A 15905-nucleotide genomic window follows, 5' to 3' on the forward strand; every position below is an offset into this window, starting at 1 on the left:
TGTCTAATGATTAATGTTGCTGCTGTGCGCAGTTTTCTTCAGATTTTAAAGCTAATACTGTTAAAGTACATTTGCAGGAGATGTGCTATCCTTCAACGTGATCGGTATGAACAAGTCCATACGTACGAGTACTAGAAAAATTGATATGTGTGTGTGTGTGTGTGTGTGTGTGTGTGTGTGTGTGTATGTTCCACATCTCCATCTAAACCACTGGAACGATGTCAACCAAACTTGTTATACTTTACTGTCAGGCAACAGTCGTTGTGAGCGTAAGAACCATCTATCAAGGGCGTCAGGATAGCGGTGAAAAAGAAGCGTAGCCGGCGGCGCGTGAGTTCACAGACTTTATTTATCAAGTATTTAAGAATGAGAGCACCTAACGTCTTGTAACAAACTTTACACATAATTTAAAACCTATACGAAACTTTTTCTCGCTGACATTCCGTACAAAATGACGACAGGAAAAGTTTATCGCTTACTACTATTCCGCTATTCATGCAGTACAAGCACTGCATGGGGCACGATGTTATAATTTATTATTTCTTTACTATTAACTGTATTTGCGACGCATTTTGCAGACCGTATGCATATATACACCGAAGAGCCTAAGAAACTGTTACACCTGCCAAATATCGTGTAGGGACACCGAGAGCACGCAGAACTGCCGCAACACGACGTGGCAAGGACTCGACTAATGTCTGAAGCAGCGCTGGAGGGAAATGACACTATGAACCCTGCAGGGCTGTCTATAAATCCGTAAGATTACGAGGGGGTGGAGATCTCTTCTGAAGAGCACTTGCAAGGCATCCCAGATATGCTCGATAATGTTCATATTCGGGGAGTCTGTCGGCCAGTGGAAGTGTTTAAACTCAGAAGAGTGTCTGTGGGACCACTCTGCAGCAATTCTGGCCTTCTGGGGTGTCGCATTGTCCTGCTGTAATTGGCCAAGTACGTGGGAATGCACAATGGGCATGAATGGATGTAGATGATCAGACAGGTGGCTTACGTACATCTCACCGATCAGAGCCTATCTAGACGTATCAAGGGTCCATATCGCTCCAACTGCACACGCCCCACACGATTACAGAGCCTCCAACGGCTTGAATAGTCCCCTGCTGATATACAGGGTCCTTGGTGTCATGAGGCTGTCTCCATACGCGCAAACGTCCATCCGCTTGATAGAATTTGAAACGAGACTCGTCCGACCAGGCAACATGTTTCCAGTCATCAGCAGTCTAATGTCGGTGTTGAAGGGCCCAGGTCAGGCGTAAAGCTTTGTGTCGTGCAGTCATCAAGGGTACACGAGTGGGTCTTCGACTCCGAAAGCCGATATCGATGATGTTTCATTGAGTGGTTCGCACGATGAATCTTGTTGGTGGCTCTGCATTGAAATCTGCAGGAATTTGCGGAAGGGTTGCGCTTCTGTCACGATGAACGATTCTCTTCGGTGGTCCCGTTCTTGCAGGAGCCTTTTCCGGCCGCAGCGATGTCGGGGATTAGATGTTTTACCGGATTACTGATATTCAATGTACACTCGTGAAATGATCATACGGCAAAATCCTCACCTCAGGATACCTCGGAAATACTGTATCTCATCGCTCGTGCGCCGGCTATAACACCACGTCCAAACTCACTTAACCCTTGATAACCTCCATTGTAGAAGCAGTAACCGATGTAACAAATGCGCCAGACACTTGTCTTATATAGACACTGCCGACCGCGGCGCCGTATTCTGCGTGTATTTGAATACGCATTCGTATACCAGTTTCTTTACCGCTTCAGTGTATTACCGTCGCATCAATGTGATGTGTAGTTAGGCCTGGGAAGGTCCCGCATAGACACGTAACAGAAATGAAAACAACAAATAAACGGTGTAAAACATGTTACAATAAAGAAATTCAAGAGTCCAAATTTAAAAAACGGAACTGAGTAGTCGTAACATGTGGTACTTGGGTGGAACAAATTGGAGGTACGTACTTCTGTATGACCCTTCGGCACACCTCGCTCTTCCAAACTGACGTTAGTCCACGAACATACATAAATGTAACACAGCGAATAGACACGTCGGTTCATACTTTTGTGAAAAGAAAAGGGGCACGACTGAGATTTGAACACGTATCTCCCTCTTCAGACTCCAACACCGCGAGCACACAACCACGATGGCTCGGGTATCAGATTACGCTCGATGTTATACATCTTGAGCTTGGACCGTTCACTGTTTATACTGTATTTTGCTTCTTTTTCCACAGTTCAGTACACCTTCTTCCTGCTTTCATGCTTGATCCGTGTTCAGTTTTTGGGCCATTTTATCACTAAATCTGAGAGGAGTTCCTCTTGTTAAAATACTTTAAGAACCAAAATTGTTAAGGCTTTCGTGTACAGTTGTTGACAAACTGCCTATTGGCTTCTGTCTCGTGTTCTTCGGCCGACGTTCATCTAATGATTTTTCTGACGTTTCGCCAGCACGAGTGGCTGGCCAGTTCACCACCGGCAATGGAGAGTGAAGCTTTGACAATGTCAGCCACTCGTGCCGGCGAAACGTCAGAAAAATCATTAGATGAACGTCGGCTGAAGAACACGAGACAGAAGCCAATAGCCAGTTTATCACTTTAAGAACCGTTACGATATTGCAGTGCCTATGCCTTTCCGCAGGAAGTTTGCATCGTTCTTCTTCATAACGCAGGCACTGTAATACGGTATTTATCACCCGATACCTGGCAGCGACTTTCAATCAAAATGTCCTCCGTCAAACGGAAATTGCATAATGCGTGTACGAGTACAGGTTGTGACGCTGGAACGACGACTTATGGAAAAAAAAAAGTTTGGGTCTCGTCATGAGTCATGCACGGATAGCCAAAGCCGTTAAAAATGGTTCAAATGGCTCTGAGCACTATGGGACTTAACTTCTGAGGTTATCAGTCCCCTAGAACTTAGAACTACTTAACCCTAAGAACATCACAAACATCCACGCCCGAGGCAGGATTCGAACCTGCGACCGTAGCGGTCGGGCGGTTCCAGACTGTAGCGCCTAGAACCGCTCGGCCACCCAGAGCCGTTAAGGCGAGCGCTCGCGTATAAAGAGAAATTACGTTTCGAGACCTGGTACGGCACAAATTTTTACTGTCGGCATTCCCTTGTACAGCTGATGGTTGTTTGTATTCGCAACTGCGAATACGTTTCATGAACTTCAAGAAACATTCTTCGGGGCAGAGACTACGAATATTATTGAGCCCCCTACGTATGTGTCCCGCAGAGACCGTGTAGACAAAATCAGGCACATTAGAGTTCGCACAGAGGTGTATAAGCAGTCATTCTACTCACATGCCATCCACGAATGCCTAACTCAGTGCAGCAAGGGACTGTGACACACTTACGCCAGATTCCTGCCTGTCAAGCAAAACGGATCGACACTGCAAGCTAACACGGCAGCTGCTGCTTCATAATTAGCCCGACGTGGAAACAGCCTATCACATTAGTCACAGCGTCTCGATTCATCTGCTTCAGCTCGTGGATTAATTGATTATCTGTACTGATATGATAACGTTTGTAAGCTGCTGCATCGCGAGCACTGAACAGTGTCAGTAACGGCCAACTTCTCTGCCTGTTCACCTGTGCAGCCGACGTCGCTGAGATAATGACACTGTGACACTCGACACGGGCTAACCTGTTCGACTCCTGTCGGAAAAGAAAATTTCATCAGATACTGATTAGTACCGAGAGGAAAGTTGTGGAGGTTAAGCTCTGCTCCCTGCTGGTGCTATTCGAGAAAGCAAGGGCTAATTTTATCCCCTCCATCATCATCGTGATCATCAATAAGACAACATTACGTCTACGCGGTCACAGAACCACCATCGACACTACAGATTTCCACATTTGATATGCGAGGCCCCGAAAGCCTGTTGCCAGGCGATGGATCATAACGGAGGAAAAGTGTTAAACATGAAAGCCACGGTCCAACGTAACCAAACGGATTCTCCCGTATTTTCGTGCCTGTAGGATATGTAGATTAAAATTTCATCGGCGTGTGACTTCTTTTTCAGCACAGAAAAAGCCACTCCTACAGACATGGTATGGGGGTGCGTATGAGAGGCTACTTCACCACAATCAGCATCCAAGGTATCTAGGGGTTACATTTTACCGGACACTGTCCTAAAAGAAGAACCTGCGAAGATGCGAACAAAGGAACATCTTACATAAACTGTGTGGAAGAACCTGAGGCTCCGCTGGTGAAACTCTGCGCACTTCAGCACTTGGCATAGTCTACTCTGCTGTGGAATATGGTGATATTTATTGCTCAATAATGCACACACACAAACTCTCGACTCAAAATGAACTCACAAATGAGAATTACCAAGATTCTCTAAGATCAGCCCCCGTAGAATGGCTGTCCATAATATGCCACGTCCCGCCCCTGGACTTGACGAAAAGCAGCTTGACTCGATGAGTTCAAACGCATACAAGGCAACCAATAACTCCCTATCGACCATGATGCGGTTATGCTATAAAGACAACGGCTTTGATCAAGAAAATCATCCATGAAATAGCCGTGGAGCTGCACACGTCTCACTTCGACCTAACATACGCACAGGAACGAGACTGGACAACAGAGGATTGCCCTCCACATTGCCAGAACTTGCCTGTATAAGAAAGAAAGAAACACCATGCCTCTGACGAACCGCTCAGAACACGGACAATGTTTAGCAGTGCCGGCCAGAGTGGCCGAGCGGTTCTAGGCGCTACAGTCTGGAACTGCGCGACCGCTACGGTCGCAGGTTCGAATCCTGCTTCGGGCATGGATGTGTGTGATGTCCTTAGGTTAGTTAGGTTTAAGTAGTTCTAAGTTCTAGGGGACTGATGACCTCAGAAGTTAAGTTCCATAGTGCTCAGAGCCATTTGAACCATTTTTGTTTAGCAGAATACGCAACATGGCCAAAGCACGGACGCTCTTCATAGATGAGGTAAGGCTCCATCTTCAAATTGTGAGTGTGGATCGGCCAGCCAAACCGTTTGCCACATATTTAAATGACGTCCCAACAGGGTCTATAGTGGTACTTTAGACGATTTCCTGAGTGTCAACAATTGAAGCAGTTGATTATATTAAAAATTTAGATGTCTGTTTGTAAATTACATGTGTTATTGTTTGCGTTATACATTGACGGAAGAAGCAGTTAAGCAACTGTCTTTGGTGTGACGTCATAAGCGCGTGACTGCGTGTGAGATCGCTCTCTAAGTTTTCATCTATTTTTAGGTTTCAGATATATATTTTAACTGTTTTTGTGATAATATTTACTATATAAGTGACTTATTAGTGGTTTCTTCATTCACCTCTGCATTTCTTGTGTTGTGGCCTGATATTTGTGAGTGTTTCGTATCGAGCAACTTAACCTCTTACCCGTGTTTACATTCCGCGCTGACCAGTTGCAGCTGTAGCGGCGCATCGAAAGCTAAGTACTAATTGATTGTTTGTGTATAGTAGTTTATTTAGGAACTTTAGTAGTCTTCAACCGGTGTTCTTGGTGTTTTCCTGTGAAATAACTTCAGAAGAAATTTTTGCGAACTGCTTTCAGTTTCGTTACTGTCATTAGACGTTTGATTTTCTTTCTGTGTTAGTATTTTGTTATATTCTCATTTGTTGTTGATTAATACTGTCAATAATAGTAGTTACTTCCCTTGTAGAGCAAGTTTGTGATTATTGTAGTCAGTTATTAACATCTTCTTATTGTAGTAGCGGAACTTAGATAAAGTTGTTTTCTTGTTTCAATAATTGTAAAATTTTACCATGGGTGAGAAGTGTGGGCTTTGCCGTAGGTTCGTGAGTAGTGGATTGCGGTGTGAGACTTGTTCGAAGTTTTTTCACTGGGGGGAATGCAGTGGGGAAGCCAGTGGGCATTCTGGTGAGATCCTCTCCTGGAACTGTAGGTTATGTAGCAAGAGTAAGTTGATAGAGGAGCAGGAGCGTAAGATCTGTGCCCTTCAGGTGCAGTTGAAAAACGCACAGGAGGAGCTAGATAGGATGAGGAGGGAGAAGGGGGTTGGGGAATGGGAGCTGGCTGTTGGCAAGAGATCTGCTAGGAGAAGGAGATTTTCAGATAGTTTTACTATTGGTGTTTGTAATAGATATGACCAACTGTCAGAGTCTAGTGGAGAGGAATCTCTAGTAGCTGTAGATGTAGGAAGTATGCAGCATACCTCAGCAGTTACGGTGGCTAGGACAGTTGCAAAGTCTAAGAGAAAGAAGAAGGTTCTGCTGTTAGATAGTTCTCATGGTAGAGGTGTAGGCCAGCAGTTGCAGGAAGTTTTGGGGAGTGAGTACCAGGTCACCAGCATTGTGAAGCCTAATGCAGGATTGGCTCAGGTGACTTTTATCATAGGGGGGCTATGTAGGGATTTTACTAAAGAGGATCAGGTAGTGATTGTGGGTGGGGCTGGTAATAGTATTGATAGGGATGGGGAGTATGACATAGATGGTGACCTGGAAAAGATAGCCACTCAGACTGGCAACACGAATGTGCATTTCGTGGAACTGTTTCAGCGTCACGATCGGCCTCATCTTAATACAGCCATCAGGCGTAATAACATGAGACTTGGGGGTGCGCTGATGACAGAAGGCATGAGTCACATTTCAGTGGTGTCGGTGGAGTCTATCAGCAGGACGGGTTTCACTAGACATGGCCTGCACCTCAACAGGTATGGGAAGGGGAGGTTGGCAAAACTTATAGGTGACAGCATAGGTGGGGGTGGTGGGATCACTCATGGGAAAATTCCGGTAGTTGTGGGTGTTAGAGCTGTACCTTCTTTAGATTGAAGTCAGCTGATAGGTATTCCTGCTTAAGGGAAGTCTCTCTAACAAAGAAACCACTTTCTACAAAGCTTGGGTATCCGATTAATGAGGGAATTAGTATATTTCATCAAAATATACAAGGTATTAAAGTTAGTGAACTGCTTATAGATGTTGACTCTGAAATTATTGGTATATCTGAACACTTCTTAAATAAGGAGATAATTCAGAGGCTTCCTTTACCAGGATACAGGTTGGCTGGCAGCTTTTCTTGGAGCTCTTTGCGGTGTGGGGGAGTAGCCATGTATGTGAAAAACGGTATCCCATTTGAGTCAATTGATGTTTCAAAGTACTGCACTGAAAAGGTGTTTGAATGTTGTGCAGGTGTGGTTAAATTTAGTGGAGCTAAACTTCTTACTGTTGTTATTTATAGATCCCCAGACTCCGATTTCACAACATTTTTGCTAAAGCTAGAGGAGGTTCTTGGTTCACTTTATAGGAAATACAAAAAGTTAGTTATATGTGGTGACTTCAATATTAATTGTATAAGTGATTGTGCAAGGAAAAGGATGCTGGTAGACCTCCTTAATTCATATAATCTTATGCAAACCGTATTCTTTCCAACGAGAGTGCAAGGGAACAGTAGAACAACCATAGACAATATTTTTGTTCATTCGTCATTATTAGAAGGGCATTCTGTTAGCAAAAAGGTGAATGGCCTTTCAGATCATGATGCACAAATTTTAAGTCTAAAAGATTTTTGTGCTGCAACACATGTTAAATATAGTTACCAAGTTTTTAGGAAAGCTGATCCAGTTGCTGTACAGACTTTTGTAAACCTTATCAAGGAACAAGAGTGGCAAGATGTTTATAGTGCTGATACAGTAGACGATAAATATAATGGTTTCCTCAAGACTTTTCTCGTGCTCTTTGAAAGTTGCTTTCCGTTAGAACGTTCGAAACAGGGTACTAGCACAAACAGGCAGCCTGGGTGGCTGACTAATGGGATAAGAAAATCTTGTAGAACAAACTGGCAATTATATCAAAACGTTAGAAACAGTCAAAATCTAAATGCAGCAGCCCATTACAAACAGTATTGTAAGGTGCTTAAAAAAGTTATTAGGAAGGCAAAAAGTATGTGGTATGCAGATAGAATAGCTAAGTCTCAGGATAAAATTAAAACCATATGGTCAGTCGTAAAGGAAGTGGCTGGTCTGCAGAGACAGGTCGAGAATATAGAATCAGTGCGTAGTGGGAATGTCCGTGTTACTGATAAGTCGCATATATGTACAGTATTTAATAATCACTTTCTGAATATAGCAGGTGAACTAAATAGAAACCTAGTCCCAACAGGGAATCATATAGCGCTCTTAGAAAAAAGTGTTCCGAGACTGTTACCTGAAATGCTCCTCCATGATACTGACAAGAGTGAGATTGAGTTAATAATTAAATCACTAAAGACGAAGAACTCTCATGGATATGACGGGGTATCTAGCAGAATACTGAAGTATTGTTCCACGTATGTTAGCTCAGTACTTAGCCATATCTGTAACTTTTCCTTTAGGAGTGGTCGGTTTCCTGACCGATTAAAGTACTCGGTAGTGAAGCCACGTTATAAAAAGGGAGACAGGGATAATGTTGACAATTATAGACCTATTTCTATGCCATCGGTGTTTGCTAAAGTTATCGAGAGGGTTGTATATACAAGGTTACAGGCGCATTTAAATTCACATAATTTGCTGTCAAATGTACAGTTTGGTTTTAGAAGTGGCTTAACAACTGAAAATGCTATAGTCTCTTTTCTCTGTGAGGTTTTGGACGGATTAAATAAAAGGTTGCGAACGTTAGGTGTTTTCTTTGATTTAACGAAGGCTTTTGACTGTGTTGACCACAAAATATTACTGCAGAAGTTGGAACATTATGGAGTAAGGGGAGTAGCTTACAATTGGTTCGCCTCCTACTTTAAGAACAGAAAGCAGAAGGTAATCCTCCGCAATATTGAGAGTGGTAATGATGTTCAGTCCCAATGGGGCACTGTTAAATGGGGCGTTCCCCAGGGGTCGGTGCTGGGGCCACTGCTGTTTCTTGTTTATATAAATGATACGCCTTCTAGTATTACAGGTGATTCAAAAATATTTCTGTTTGCTGATGACACCACCTTGGTAGTGAAGGATCTTGTGTGTAATATTGAAACATTATCAAATAATGTAGTTCATGATATAAGTTCGTGGCTTGTGGAAAATAATTTGATGCTAAATCACAGTAAGACTCAGTTTTTACAGTTTCTAACTCACAATTCAACAAGAACTGACATTTTAATCAGACAGAATGGGCATGTTATAAGCGAGACGGAACAGTTCAAGTTCCTAGGCGTACGGATAGAAAGTAAGCTGTTGTGGAAAGCCCATGTTCAGGATCTTGTTCAGAAACTAAATGCCGCTTTATTTACCATTAGAACAGTATCTGAAATAAGTGACATTTCAACACGAAAAGTAGTATACTTCGCATATTTTCATACGCTTATGTCATATGGTATTATTTTTTGGGGTAATTCTTCTGATTCAAAAAGGGTATTTTTGGCTCAAAAACGGGCTGTTCGAGCTATGTATGGTGTAAGTTCGAAAACCTCTTGTCGACCCCTATTCAATAGTCTGGGAATTTTGACATTGCCCTCACAGTATATATTTTCTTTAATGTCGTTTGTTGTTAGCAATATTAGCTTATTCCCAAGAGTTAGCAGCTTTCACTCAGTTAATACTAGGCAGAAATCAAATCTGCATGTGGAATGCACTTCCTTGACTCTTGTGCAGAAAGGAGTGCAGTATTCTGCTGCATCCATTTTCAATAAGCTACCACAAGAACTCAAAAATCTTAGCAGTAGCCCAAACACTTTTAAGTCCAAACTGAAGAGTTTCCTCATGGCTCACTCCTTCTATTCTGTCGAGGAGCTCCTGGAAGAGCTAAAAAATTAAGCAAATTCCAGTGTTACATTCTTGATTTTCTTTATTTAAACTAACGACTTGTCGCCTGAATATGTTTCTTATATTTCATTTTATCTGTTTCTACAATCGTGTTATAATTTCATGTATTGACTCGTTCCATGACCATGGAGACTTCTCCTAAATGTGGTCCCACGGAACAATAAATAAATAAATAAATAAATAAATAAATAAATAAATAACATAAATCAAAGTTGGTAGGTGGGTATCTACATCTGAAAAATGATGCGTATTCAGATTTCGTACCCGTCGTATAAGAGTGGCACTTGTAGCGCCACTATGAGGATGCAGATCAAGTTGCTTTAAATGGTCGCTTTACCAGTCACGAGCGCTAGTTACCTCTTAGACTGGACGTTGTGAGTTAATGTTAGTCAAGAATGCCTTTAAGGCGACAGCGACTCCATTATCAGCACCTCGTTGAGTTTGAACGAGGTCATGTACAAGGGCAACGAGTAGCTGGATGTTCCTTCTGCGATACTGCAGAGAGGCCTGGCAGGAATGTAGACACTGCACATGACTGCGAACAGCGGTAGTCACGGGAATGTGTGGTTGCAAGGAGACCGGCTCCGGACAACACGTGGTACTATCCAGAGGGAAGACCGTCGTATTCTGCGTATGACTGGCTCGTCGTACTGCATCTGCAGCAGCAATCTGAGCAGCAGTTGGCACCATACTGACACGACGGACTATTACAAGTCGGTTTCTTCGAGGACAGCTCCTAGTCAGACGCACTGTAGCTTGCATTCCGCTGATCCCAAACCACCGCCATTTGAGATTTGAGTGGTGTGAAGCGTGATTTCATTGGAGGGCAGGGTGGAGGTCTGTTGTGTTTTCTGATGAAAGATAGTTTTGCCTCGGTGCCAGTGATGGCCATGTGTTGGTTAAAAGGAAGCCAGTTGAGGGCCTGTAACCAGCCTGTTTGCGGACTAGCCACACTGGACCTACACCTGGAGTTATGGATGGGGTACAATTTCGTACGACACCAGGAGCACTCTCGTAGTTATCCCACGCTCCCTGACTGTAAAATTGTACCTCAGTCTGTTGATTCGACCTGTTGTGTTGCCATTCATGAAAAGCATTACACAGAGTGTTTTCCAACAGGATAACGCTCGCCCAGATGCCGCTGTTGTAACCCAATGTGCTCTACAGAGTGTCGTCATGTTGCCTTGTGCTGCTCGATCACCAGAGCTGTTTCCAATCGAGCGCATATGGGGCATCATCGAACGACAACTTCAGCCTCATCCATAACTACCATTAACCGTCCCTGTAGTGACCGACCAACTGCAACAGGTGTGAAACACCACTCCACAAACTGACATTCGGCACCTGTACGAAACAATGCATGCACATCTGCATGCTTGCATTCAACATTTTGGCAGTTGCACTTGTTATTAAGGTACCAGCGTTTCACATTTTCCATGGCTTATTTCGCGCTTCATTAACCTGTGATCTTGGAACTTTAATCTCTTAAATACGTTACCTAGACCAATTAATTCCCGAAATTACATTACTCTGCATTACTTGTTCCTTCGTGTTGCGATTTTTTTTTCCGCCAGTGTAGTTCAGGGTGATAGTCGTACAGTTACAATATACATTCGGAACAACGTCATTTCAGTGATTATGCCACATAGTTTACATTCAGTTTTGAAGTTATTTTCTTGCTATACAAAGTACATTTTAATGTATAGTGTGATATGTCCGAGACTGAAACATTATTCGTATTCAGAGTTTTGCTTCGCAAGTTAGCTTCCTAAATCGGCAGTGAACTTTTATTAAAGTAATTTGGATAATTTATTAAGACACAAAATTTAGTTGTCCATTTGATGTGCAATTTTTATTGGTTTTATTTCGGTGTATTTTTGAGATGTTGAATCACTGTGACATCAGGCAACACACCACTATTCACTCGACAGAGCAATGCAGGGATTCAGTAATCACATTGCCGCGCGGGTAGCCGTGCAGTCTTAGGCGTCTTTTCACGGTTCACGCGGCTTCCCCCGTCGGAGGTTCGAGTCCTCCCTCAGGCATGTGTGTGTGTGTGTGTTGTCCTTAGCGTAAGTTAGGTTAAGTTAGATTAAGTAGTGCGTAAGCCAGGGACCGATGAAAAAACTGGCTCTGAGCACTATGGGACTTAACTTCTGAGGTCATCAGTCTCCTAGAACTTAGAATTACTTAAACCTAACTAACCTAAGGACGTCACACACATCCATGCCCGAGGCAGGATTCGAACCTGCGACCGTACCGGTCTCGCGTTTCCAGAATGTAGCGCCTAGAACCGCTCGGCCACCCCGGCCGGCAAGGGACCTATGACCTCAGCAGTTTCGTCCCATAGTCTTTACCACAAATTTTCAATTTAATCACATTTTTCAGTAATTAGTTTCGTGCACTTACACTACACTACACTACACAGAGAGAGAGAGAGAGAGATTTATAAAACAGAGAAGTTACAACGTGCAACTTCTTGCTATTTTTCAGACTTTGAGCCGGCCGCGGTGGTCTAGCGATTCTAGGCGCTCAGTCAGGAACCGCGCGACTGCTACGGTCGCAGGTTCGAATCCTGCCTCGGGCATGGATGTGTGTGATGTCCTTAGGTTAGTTAGGTTTAAGTAGTTCTAAGTTCTAGGGGACTTATGACCACAGATGTTCAGTCCCATAGTGCTCAGAGCCATTTTTCAGACTTTGAGAATAGTCGAGGAGCATGGGAGCACAGACAGTCGGCCGTAGTTGCGATAAATGCAGAACAAGTGTGACCAGATGAAGTCAAGACAACAATTTGGCAAGAAGACTAGGTTCAGGTCTTTCCAGGAGGTGTACACCACGAGACGAACGAAGGATCGTTCTACTGACTCTGACGGAAAGATGGATCATTGGTGCACAGAATACGACAAAGGACTGATATAGTAATTTCTGAAAAAAGGCTGAATGCTCGCCAGCATGTGGAAAGTATGTCATACCCTCCATCACCAGGATGCCAAATGGCATACTCCAGCTTTATAACACAAGAGCATGTACCACAGTTCACATCACAAATGATTTGAGGAAAGTACAGACCCTTCGCTGGCCCGCTCGATCCCCTGATCTGTCACCCCGTAGAGCATGTCTTGCATGTAATGGAAAGACAAACTTCCATACCAGCCTTCAGTCATCAATCTTCACGGACTGACTCAGCGTATGTTACAGGCACGGTAAGAAATTCCTCGTGCAGAGGCTGTTCGCTTTCATGTCACCACAAATCAGAGAGCATATTCATGACCCAGCGGGAGGGGGAGCGTCACGCTTCATACCCATATTGATGATGGACATCATTTCGAAATGGAACGAAAAGTTTAATCAATTAGTTCCCGTTATGTGAAAACATATTCAGGAAGTTTGATAAATCCCCGACTTGTACTTGACAGTGTTACACTTTCCATTTTCCTCAGTGTATTTCTTCGTGTGAAACGGAGTATCGACGGATAAAAGTCGTAATACGCACGATAGCCAGTGGACGCTTGAAATTATGCAAAAATTTACATAAAAAGTGACAAGGAGCATGTTGTGGCGCTATTTATACGTATAGTAGCAATTACCCAAATGATCATGCTGGAGACCGGATGGGTAACTTCTGATCCTGGAGAACGCCAGTGGGTACACGAGCTGATTATGCATACCGCTCCTCGCTTTGGCTTGATCGTCGGTAAGGGGTGAAAGTGTCAGCCGGCAGATGGCCTAGTCCGTCGAAGGACACGAAGATATCCGGCCTCCTCGTGTCCCCCTGAACCAAAGGCGAGCGTGTACTCCACCAGAATGCAGACCACATGACCACACGCACTGCAGGGTCTGGTATTTGCTCATCTGACCAGAGAGAGAGCACTCCAATATTTTGTCGTTGCCGTGACGACCACACATGCGATATTGCCTCATCAGACAACTGGAAGTCGTGCAGAGTACACAGTAACGCGCGTCTGATCGATGAATTCAGAGGTTCAAATATGCGGAAGTTGCTGAGTGCGAAACCAGTATACGCTTCACGTCCCTCTTCTGAATTCCTAAAGACAATGGTACGGGTGAGGCTGCGGTTTAAGCATTAGTCAGATCCGGTAGTGAAGGTTCCCCCTCTAATGTCATCAATCGAGGTACCGCGAAGCAAACTGTGCTAAGCTCTAGGAACGAATAGCGTTATCGTAATTTTGACAGTGGGTGTACTTCAACGACGGGCGACTGCATGAAGTACGATATAGTGCCCTGCAACGACATCGATAAAGTTTCTAGAGCAATCATTGATTCAGTTGGGCTGTAGCAATGCAGCAGACACGGCATTAAAATCTTATTCCTTTGAAGAAAGTTCTTATCGAATTCAAACTTGCAGTTAAACGATTACACTTTTTGTTATACACGCGACGTGTGCGAGCAGTTTGCAATAAGTTACTACCTTCGATATACTTATACTTATCAGAAATGAATAAAGCCGCAATACGGCAGTTACGACAAAATGTTCAAATGTGTGTGAAATCTTATGGGACTTAAGTGCTAAGGTCATTAGTCCCTAAGCTTACACACTACTTAACCTAAATTATCCTAAGGACAAACACACACATTCATGCCCGAGGGAGGACTCGAACCTCCGCCGGGACCAGCCGAACAGTCCATGACTGCAGGCAATTACGACAAAACGTGAATGGAAATACGATTGCTTTCAGTACAAATGACGGAATTCTTATGGGGCAAAATGGACATATGTTTCGTCTCGGCATGTTTAAAATATCATACTTCTGATCTAAGGATACTCGTTTCAGACGGAATTAGACCTTTTGGTGTTTTTCTGCTGCTTAGTATGACAAAACCTTAACAGTTACCTGTGGGCGCAAAAGCACTGTGTAGTGCAATTGTTCAGGTTACACTTCAAAGTTTAAACTATCTCATTCACAACTAATTGGTTGTTCTGATTTATGGGTCGGAAGTCAGTCCACTTCCCTTAGGACTATGCCTTGTAAAACAGCGTAATGCTTAAAAGCCGGCTTCGTGTTGATAGAAGTCTTTTGTTTTTAACGGAAACTACGCTTTATAAGATAAAACAAAACAAAAAACTATAAAAACGTACCAAACGATTCAGATGTGTGTGAGTTGTAGCGATTTATATGCATGAAGCTGCCTCTAATAGAACAGTGTCCGAATGACAACGATGGTGATCTTAGCAATATACTGGTAAAAATCGTCGAACTTCGCAGTGCTAATACTTCAACAAACATTTGGTAAGATATTAGTAATAAACTGGTCTGGTCCATTTGGATGGATTCGAATCCTAATGTGAAATCAAATGTCACCTGGAGGTCACGTGTAACGATGCAGTGACCACGCCTGGGGAACAGAGCAGTAACAGAACTAGTAGTGCAGGTATTCACGAGGTACGGCTATCGTCAGTCAAGTCGGCGCACATGAACTGAAATAGATTTACACACAAATGTTCGATCCGAACCACTAGCTGCCTAGATATGCACACTTCTCTCCCAGGTAGCACACATTGGCACGAAGTATAGGGGAAAAAATAACCAACTGTCCTGGCGTAGCAATGGGTAGGCGTAACGTGCGTCGATTACGGAGCAGCAGCGGGCGCCGGCACGCTGCACTGACCTGCAGGGTGACGCTCGGTCGGCCGAGGGGTCGCCGCGTGTCGTGATGTCGGCTGGCTGGTGATGTGACGCCGGTCTGACCCGCGCTCCTGTGACGCGTGCTGACCCTTCGGAGTGCACCGCACAACTGACGCGCGCTGCCACCTGTAGCTGCCGAGGCGTCCCACGCGCCGTGCCGGTGCGCATGCGCACTGCGCTTCACCTACCTGCTCACCGGAGGGAGGACGGCTGAAGCCTACTTCCCGGCGCAACTGTCGCCGCGCCCGCATGTGGCACCGTGCGACCTGCGTTCTCCCATTCTGGTGAGGGGACGCTGCCAGATTCATATCAGTTTCGTGCACGCACAGTATTTCTCCAACGTGCTAGTTACAGCTGGCGCCATGGGCGTCAGCAGAAATTTCTGCAAGAGGGGGCAAGAAAAATTTAAAATTGCCATTGGTGATACCAGAGAACTTGAGAAATTCCTGTTACTTATTAACAAAAATAACGAGCAAAAATAACACTGAGTAACCATCCTAA

General features: G+C 44.1%; 1 protein-coding gene across 1 annotated transcript in view; it reads right to left on the minus strand.

The window, feature by feature from the left end:
* LOC126260871 (centlein-like) overlaps positions 1–15508 on the minus strand; it is a 571430-nt gene extending 555922 nt beyond the window's left edge. Inside the window, exon 1 of the mRNA XM_049958305.1 lies at positions 15388–15508. The gene's annotated coding sequence lies outside the window, so the exon portion shown is untranslated. The remainder of the gene's footprint in view (positions 1–15387) is intronic.
* Positions 15509–15905: the final 397 nt, after the last annotated feature.

The sequence above is a fragment of the Schistocerca nitens genome, chromosome 5 (genome assembly GCF_023898315.1).
Source record: "Schistocerca nitens isolate TAMUIC-IGC-003100 chromosome 5, iqSchNite1.1, whole genome shotgun sequence".
Classification (NCBI taxonomy): domain Eukaryota; kingdom Metazoa; phylum Arthropoda; class Insecta; order Orthoptera; family Acrididae; genus Schistocerca; species Schistocerca nitens.